The sequence below is a fragment of the Paralichthys olivaceus genome, chromosome 2 (genome assembly GCF_024713975.1).
Source record: "Paralichthys olivaceus isolate ysfri-2021 chromosome 2, ASM2471397v2, whole genome shotgun sequence".
Lineage (NCBI taxonomy): Eukaryota > Metazoa > Chordata > Actinopteri > Pleuronectiformes > Paralichthyidae > Paralichthys > Paralichthys olivaceus.
The window spans coordinates 6,805,655-6,814,989 of record NC_091094.1 but is presented as its reverse complement, the minus strand read 5'-3'; the positions used below and the strand labels follow the sequence as shown (position 1 = coordinate 6,814,989).

Here is a 9,335-nt window from a genome sequence, read left to right as displayed (position 1 = left end):
AAAAACCGGACTTGAGAGGCCATATCCTCTCGACCACCAAAATCGAATCAGTTCTTCTTTGACTCCAAGTGAACTTTTGTACCAGATCTAAAGAAATAAACTTTAGTGTTCTTGAGATATAATTTTCACAAGTCAACAAATGTGCTTTGTGAGGTCACAGCAACCTTTGACCACCAAGCTGTTCATCTTTGAACATTTGAAACTTTAAGAAATTCCCAGGGACTCTATGGAGGCATTAAGACTAAAAATGTAATATTCACCATAACTTAATTTTGCCTTATTTTAGTGTCAAATAATGCTTTTTATACTCGTCGGTGCTAAAATTAATATTTTTGTATTAGACCTATAAAGGTCCATAATTTATTTTCCTGTTAACCATGACAATGTGAGTTCATGATCATTTATACATTTTAGCTACTATTATGAATGAATGTGTATGCCACCCACACGACATGTGGAGGGTAACAGGTGAACAGTTGCAGGCTAAACGTTTAACAATAGCCCTTATTTGCCATCGAGTTTCGAGGTGTTGGAGCATGAGAACGTCAGATAGACACGGATCAAAAGATTACACGCTATCATTACATTTAAGTTAAAGCACCAAAACTCAAAAGAATTACCTCCACACTGCGTCTAACGATGAAATGCATAAACTTTATAAACTGAACTGAGGACATGATGGTCACAGTGATAGAATGAAAAAACTTTCATTTAGTTGTCACTTCTATGAAAAAGAAATCAAACACAAAAGAGTCGAACAGAAACCCCTGGACAAGTTGACAACTTCACGAAAATACAACTTTATTTTATTATTGGAAATACAATATGAAACCTGGTTAATTTAACAGAACATTTGCACTTTTCAAATATTTAAATCTCAGCAAAAACTCACATAAAGTACAGGGCAGATACAAAACCTCTCAACCTGAAGACTTTAACCAGGTCATATCTTTCTTTATTATCTTCTGTTCAAGGACAGAAGTGAAGGCGACTTGGTAAAACAAGAACTCAGTTACATGAATTGTTCCACTTACATGTAACCAGGGTGATCATCCACGGCCTCAAGGGTTCCAACTTAACTCGGCAACCTCAAGCGAAACGGCAGCTCAATGCTGCCATCTTCTGGTGCCTACAGAAACTCCATCGTGCAGCTGCTGAGGTAAAAGGTCTGTGTTGATATTCCCTCCACATTGTAACCGATTTCTAATGGTGCTAGACATGATGGAAACTCTGAACACCAGAGGAAAACGGTCAGCCTTGGTGGGGTGGGGGGGTCCAGTGGTCAGTGGACTGATCTCTGACACTGCTCTCTGGGGATCAGTGGAAAAGTGTGGCGCCGCATGGAGAACCGGTCACGTCGAGAACACCTGTTCAACTGACTGAATATATCATGAATCTGGAAGAGTTTATACAGATATCGATGCAAACGTTGCCAACAAACTGTAATCCACACTGTCGGCATTCCTGAAGTCAGTTCCTGCCCAAGAACACCGATTTCAAATGGTGCTAGATGTATTTTAATTCTCTAAGACACCATCTGAAACCAGTTCCCTGGGGAGGATGCCTTTGAGAATAAATATCTGGAAGCCACTTCGCCACCTGAAATGAGAGTAAAAAAAAAATTTTGAACATAATTCTGATTGATTTGATTCTGCCAATATCAGATTAGCCAATTAGATGATAAATCATATTGAATGGATTTTACTGGGTAAATTATTCTAATGCAATTAACAAAAGTGGCTCAATCTATCAGAGGGTGCGTTTGATTTGTGTAAAGAAATCTAATTGAATTGATACTCATTTATTTTTCCTGCTGAGAAAATGCTCTTTTCCAAGCTCAAACTGCCGAGCTGCCTATTGATGCCATCCCCACAGATCCGTCATCGGGCCAAAATATGTTTCAATGAAGATTGGAAAGAGGCAGTAATGGCTCACACCAAAACAAAATACTGCTACGCACGCAGTTTCCAGTTTTGTTCTGACACAGGCAAACAAGTTCCAACACTTTAGGGCACGTATCTGTTCCTTTCGTGGCGATTTGACAAGAACAACTATGATCTATTAGTCTCACAATATAAAAGCTCTTTTGCCTGTAGAAAGTAAAGGGTTGAAACACCGTGTTTTAGTTGAGGTGTGGTGCTGAAATTGCATGAAATATAATGATACTCATCACCTCAGCGGTTGGTTATTTAACTTGAAACTGAAAACCACATTGTTCCAATCACATGCACTGTGAAGTGAAACCTCTGCATGAGCTACATTTTACTCTAATACATGCTAGAAACATGGGATATCGTAATTTATCTTTAAATATAATGAAATATAAAATGCTACGTTTCACATATTCCCCGAAATCAGCATTGAGCTGATGCTGCTGCCACATAAAAACAACTGTCATTTCTTGTTTACTGTTAGCTCCATCGCAAAGCCCCACATCAGTTCATTGTTCGCGCACAAACTTAAAAAATAGAACTTCTTAACGAATCGCCATATGTATTGTTAATAAATGACTCTTTTAAAGACTTCTGACAGGGTAGGGGCACTTCGGGGGCCAGTCGGATTTCAGCTAGGGCCAGCGCCCCCCTAGCCCTGCCCCTGGATCCACCTCTGTTCAAGCTATTTCCAAATGGAGAGACAAAAAAACAACCCAAAACTCAAGATAATGCAAAAAGAGGAAAGAAAAAGCTGTTTGCCGGCACAGAGAACAATGAGAGGCACCACTGAGTCATGGCCAGCACGTCTGAGATGACACAGCAGCATCAAGTGCATCAGATAACCAGGATCTCAGTGTAAGAAAGGGCACAGCAGCAGACTGGCACCAGAGATGAACCCCAACAAAAACCAGGAGTCTATGAATCATACTGTGGAAAAGTAAATCTCCGCAGCTCCCCGTAGACTTCTTTGTAAAGCACAATAGGATCCTGTGTCCCCTCCTGCGTCAGCCACCAGCGTCCAGATCCGCTGATCCTGAACTAGGTAAGGATTCATTAGAGTGAACCCCGGTTGGCCCTGAGCATGCATTGCATTATGGGAACAGGTTTCGAGACGGTCTCTGTCACTGTCTCTTTTGGAATGACACCACAATACCGAGAGAATTCATGTGGAAAACTCACTGGGTTCTATTTGTAGGACTGGCACAGGGAGGCTGGCATTATCCTGTCTTGTCAGTGTCTCAGACGACGTTGTCCCGTCCATGGGAAAAGGTGACGTATAGCAACTAATCCAAAACCCTCATGTGTCTTTCTGGGACAATTTCCCTGTCTGTCACTCCCTAATCCTCTTCACTGGCTGTTTAGTGTCTTGGCTTTAAAAACACAAGCCCTTGCTGTATTATTAAATATACTAGTATCACCGCTGATAATAAAATGCGGGCATATATGATGGCTGTTATTGTTTTGTGAAAGTGGACTTTGACCTTAACAAACGCTTAAAATACCCTGGAATTGGACGAGCACTCCCAGTGTTTACACAAATACAGAGTCCCAGTGAAGTCTGAGGGCCGCTGCACTGTTTTCATCGGTCTTCTCCTTGTTCCTGCTCTTCTGACTCCTCCCATGCAACAGTTCTATTTGTGAACTCTCTATCTACCTCTCCCTTGTTCTGTTTTTTTCTTTTTTACTACAAGCTCTGTTCGATGTCTATTGTGTGTTGCAGCGACTGCTTTTCCGCACCAGACCCAGTTTTTTTTTTCCCCAGCCAAGTCACCTGACCATCTACTGCTTGTTAAAGGCGCATCGGCCCCTTTTGAAAACCAAAACAAGAGCGAATTGCGAAACTATCGCTTTTAATTTGCAGCAACGAGATCAAACTCTGTCTGCTGTCCAGATTTTGTAGCAAACTGCAGGAACAAATTGTGACCGAAGCTGTTACATAATAATCAACAATAGGAATAATTCTTCAATCAGAAGCAAATACAGACAATGGCAACATGATATATCTTCACTATAGTAACAAATCCCTCAGGACAAACTGTGTCATAGAGAGAGAAAGTCATCGTGGGTTGGGTCACAACATCAGAGCGGGGTGACGTAAACACTGAATTCCTGTATGTTTGTGACATTGTGCTAGCGTAACAGTAGGGGGTGGGGTTGTGTGCATGTGTGCACGTGTAAACAGTGTAGGTGGTTAATCCTCTTACAGATTAGAGGTCCTAATTTATCAGGAGGGAGAGGGGCAAACTTGTTAAGGTACTGTGTTATTAAACCTCCTTTGAAAAATAAAGTAAAACTACTACAGATTATACAAACTCACAGTTCTCTATCGTACACATGGGAAGCTTTGTGAAATGTTTGATTTGCTTTTTACGTATTTACATTTTTTAATGATTACTTGGTTTTATTTGTATTTGCTATATTGTTGTTTTTTGAATGTTTGATAGTTTGTATTCAATCTGTTTTTATTTCTTTTAGGTTTGTTTGATTTGTTTTTAATTATACTGTTTTTATTTGTTTTATTTTGACGTAGTCATTTTTACTGCTTTATCTCTTAAACGTCCTTGTAGTCATCTACCTTGTCTGTTTTATTTTTTTGGTTGACTTCTTGTTGTTCAGCACTTAGTAACATTGTTAAAAAAGAGTGCTGTATAAAAACAAGTTTATTATCATTATTATATTAATATATATAAAGAAGAAGCTTAGATATATTTATAAATGTGGCTTTGTGTCTACAAAACCACAGTTAAACTTAGCTTTTTCACAGTTTCTATTAATGTGTCACTATTACACCAGTTCATGTTTACAGGAATCACATGATACTTTTCTGAACGAATCAAAGCCAAAGGTGGCATGAGCATAATTGGCTGCTCAATTTGATCACACACAAACTGTGTGTGGATCATTTAATAGCTTAGATAACTCCTTCAATGCTGTATCATTTTCTCTTCCACGCAGCAAATTGGGAAATATTCAGAGCCTTAACACTTTCAGATGAGCCTGACACTTTGTTTGTTCTATCTGCTGCACGGCGGATGAAAATAGAAGAGGCGATTTACACTTTGTCACTCTGTTCTGGCTCCGTCTCGGGCTGTTGGGAAATATCAGAGAAGCTGCTGATAACAGGAGCGATTTTATGAGCTGAATGGCCACAGATAAAAGTACAGATACACGTTTGAAATAGCTACAGGGCTACAGGGTGTCTTTGTGAAAACACATCAGGTCTTCAGGAAGGGAGGGAGGAAATCTGGCTGGCATCCCCAAATGATATCAGTAAATATTGCACAGAAGCACAAGCTGCGTCACTATGTCATCCTCCTCCTTCGGATTGTCCATCTAACAGAAATCTTTACCGAAACTAATCTTGCAAAGTAAAACTGAAGCGATTAATAACGGCAGTAAGAAGTGTTTCAGCACAGTAGCTTACAGTACCCCGACTCTTCTTTTGCAGCATGTTAGGTGTCTGGTTGCTAATGATACCTGCCTCACACTTGTCTAATAATACATCATCATCTAGCGAGGCCAGCAGCGCTCCGAGTTTAATTTTAGCACTGTCATCTCTCAGCTCGGGGCCACCTCCTTTCCTATAATCTGTGCGTAGGAGGGATCTGTTTTAAAAGGCAGTAGGTCGCTCAAACATTTTCCCTCTGAAGGTTCACGAGGGCTACAGGTGATGCCGGCCCCCAAAACATCCGCAAGGCCTATCCACTGTCTTTTAAAAGTGATCTCCTGCTGCATCTAGCTTTTGGCCTCACATTATCGGCTGAATTGCATTTGCCTGCCTCATTATTGAGACATTCCTCCAAGAGGTCTGAATGAAACTAAGTTGAAAGCAGCTCATTTGAGGCCTCTTGTGCTACTGTGCTCTGCTGTTTGTTTGACTCGAGAGGCAGCGCCCCTCCCCGAAAGAGAATAGCAAAATAACTATTGAGGTCACGTTTCCTTGTCGGTGAAAGTGGGTCACTTGTTCTAATGGTCAGCCCCGGGAAGACACGGTAAACATTACGACTGCGAAGTACGCGATAATCAATAAACGATTCTGCTGAGCTTTAGCGTGAAGAAGATTATCTGACCCCTGTTTTCAGAATAACTTAAGTAAGACGAGGGGGATTTCTGCTGTGAGGCCATCCCTGACACTCTCTCAGTGATCGGCCTCTCCTTCCTCCCATGACCTTTACCTGTTTGTTTCAAAACTACTAATGACATTCCCTCTGGAGTCAAGTTTCTATTCAGTACACATAATTAAAGTTCTAAAGCTCTCCTTCCTTCCCCTCCCCTTCGCTCCCTCTGTCTCTCCCTCTCTCCCTCTCCCCCTCTTACTATTTCCTTGCCAGCAGTTTAGCAGCTCATGAGGTCGACTGCTGATTCACCCATTGACTGAACAAATCCACTTGTCATTAAGGGTTTTCCTCTGTGTGTGTGTGTGTGTGTCTAATTTTCACCTCAGAAGCTCTCCTGTCCCTCTGGCAGGTAAGCGGAGGTAGAGAGGCACCACGCCCTTTTTTTCTTCACCGGGGTCATTAGGAAGGTTCAAGAGGCCCGCGGCCTCTGAGTCAACAGCAACTTGTGTCATCACATCAGGCGTGTCCGTGTCCTGCTGCGCTGTGGCTGGTGTCCATTGCAAGCTCCGACGCAGGAGGAAGCAAATCTGCTAAATGGCAACAAAGACTCTGAGGAGCAAACAGATGAAGCTATGTTATGGTAATTTTTTATTATTTTGGAAATTAACTTTGGAGTTATATAATCCCATTGTTTGCCCCTGTTATGAATACAAAACAGGTCCAAGAGATAAAGAAAAAGGAAAAGTGACAGTTGCTGTTTTCAGGCAGAGATGAGAAATACCTGTGTGTCAACATCCCTCAGCAGATAGGTGATGCCAAGGGATTGTGTTGCTCATTAATGCTCAACAGCGCCCCCTAATGTCCGGGTAACACAACTTGTTTTCATCGTCTCAAGTGCGCACTAAGAAGAGCCAGATTACTATGAATGATCCTCCCGGGATCTCTGTGACGCAGCAAATGTTGTTTGACACATGGTGAAACTAAACAAGCTGCGTCACCATTGTGCTGTTCACTTGTGACGCGTCAAGTTTCCTGCTGAAATTACGCAAACAACAGAACAGCCCTCCTGCGCGTCAGTGCGCGATTGGAGAGTGCTCTGATGTTATTGTGTTTGTAGAAAAATCAGGCGGTGACATTTGATAATGTCAGAAAATAAAGACCACGAGGCCATGAGGTGTTAAATGGTCGTGCCAATACCAACTGCGTAACACCGTCCTCTCCCACAACAAGGATTACGCACTACCCATCTCTTGCGCAGCATCCTATTCCGAGCTCCTTCCTCCTTCACACGCCATCCTTACCGATTCCACGCTTTGTTTACGTCCTCGTTTTTAACGTTGGATTCGGACGAAGCGCAAGTTTCCCACCGCTCCACCATCGCAGCAGCGGAAATTCCCTCTTGGATTCCGTGTGGTTTCTCGGCTTCCTGTCGCTGACGCAGTTTCATTTACCTGTTGTCATGTCGATGATAAAACACTCGTGATGAGCAGGGGGAAAAAAGTGTGTACGACGTTTCCCCCCGTTTTAACCCCCCCACCCCCTCTCGCGCACGGTGCGATGGCGAACACGGGACTTTTATTGCCTTTGATGTTCTTCACACTTGCGCCTCTGGTGTTTTTCTTTATTCCCACCGAGCACTCGCCTGGTTGTGAATTACAAAGTGGTATTCTCTACGCCACATACGCAGCGTTCGGGGTCGCTCTTGCTCCGTCTGAACACAGATAACTTACGCGTTTTCCCGGAGGCTGTCTCCCCAGCCAGGCGGAAGAAGGCTCGTCCAGGTCCAGCAGCCGGTGCCTGTCAGCCCCCGGTCCCCGGTCCATCAGGCTCCGGTTTCAGCCTCTCCGCCGCTGTCGGTGCGTAGCGTTGGACACAGTTTGTCCCACTAACGATTTTCCATAGCGCAACACGCATACCCCGCCCCCTGACACTCCCCCGCTCCCTGATTGGTCGAGCGGCTGTAGAGTCTTTCCTCATCGCCAGAATCACATGTGGCTGACGCATGTTTACAAACATCGGTGAAATCACATGGTAATGGAGCCTTTTTACCGTAAACTACCTCCCCTTGACGTAACGAGCAGATGTCGTGCCGAGAGGTTATTGCTCTGTTTTATTTAAGCACGATGAAAAATATGACATAAACAATTTATATTTATTACGACTTATATCACCCACATCAGAGCAATGATCACACGAGGGCTATTGAATGTCATTTATTATGGTATACAGAGAAGAAACTGCTGTGTCACTTTATTGTTCCATCAGGCCACAAGGGCCACACACAAGAATTAAAAGGAATGAATAAGAATATCTGATAAAGAACATGTATATCTGTCATTTTTCTTATTCTGGATATACTTTCACATCTGCATTTCTTCATAAATATTACAAATGTTTCCATTTCCAGTAGTAAAAATCACAGTTAGTTGCTCACAACCCATAAGAGGTTGAAAATAGTCGATACTTTTTTTCCATAAACTACCTCCCCTTGATGTAACGAGCAGATGCTGTGCCGAGTGAGTTTATTGCTCTGTTTTTGTAAGCATTATGAAAAATATGACATAGGCATTTCTATTTATATTGACGCATATCACCTACATCAGAACAATGATCACATCAGGGCTGTTACATTTCATTTAGACAGAAGGAACTGCTGTGTCACTTTATTGTTCCATCAGGCCACAAGGTCCACACACAAGGATTAATAAGAATATCTAATAAAGAAAGAACATGTATATTTTTCATTTTTCTTATTCTGGATATACTTTCACATATACATTCCTTCATAAATTATCGAAATATGTCAATTTCCAGAGGTAAAGAATCACATCTAGTTGCTCACATCCCATAAGTGGTTATAAATAATCAATGCATCATTTTATGTTTCGATGAACTAAATCAAAAACAAATGATCATAAAGTCCTTCACTGAGTTGTTTTTGGAAAGACCTGGAACAAATGTCTGTATGTGTTTTTAATCCCTGTGGACTTTTAAAGTGTGGTGGTTGTATTTTTATTTTTTTGTGCTGTATTATGTCACTTATTTCTTTTATTTATTTACTGTTTGCACTAATATGGGTCTAAGAGTCTAAAGTAGCTTAACTAATAACTATATTTTAAGTAGGTTAAAAGCCAAAAGATCAAGAACCACTTTCCTTTCGAGTAGCTGTTGAGATGTAATTATCATCAAAAATATCACTAAAAGGTCGTCGGGCTCATGAATTCATATTTCAATCCATGTCTAAACATCCCTGTGCACATCTGCTAACTGTCTGTTTGCATCTTTACTTTACTTCTAAAAATGTGTTATAACTTGTTTTCACTTGTATATTTGATTTCTACTT

The 9,335-nt window shown here is 41.6% G+C and overlaps 1 long non-coding RNA gene across 1 annotated transcript; it reads right to left on the bottom strand.

Moving 5' to 3' along the window:
- Positions 1-784: 784 nt before the first annotated feature.
- On the bottom strand, positions 785-8,986 carry LOC138411904 (uncharacterized). Its single transcript, XR_011244392.1, has 2 exons — positions 6,374-8,986; positions 785-1,599 (listed from the first exon to the last, which is right to left on the bottom strand). It is a non-coding gene; the product is annotated as an uncharacterized lncRNA (long non-coding RNA).
- Between the last annotated feature and the right edge of the window lie 349 nt (positions 8,987-9,335).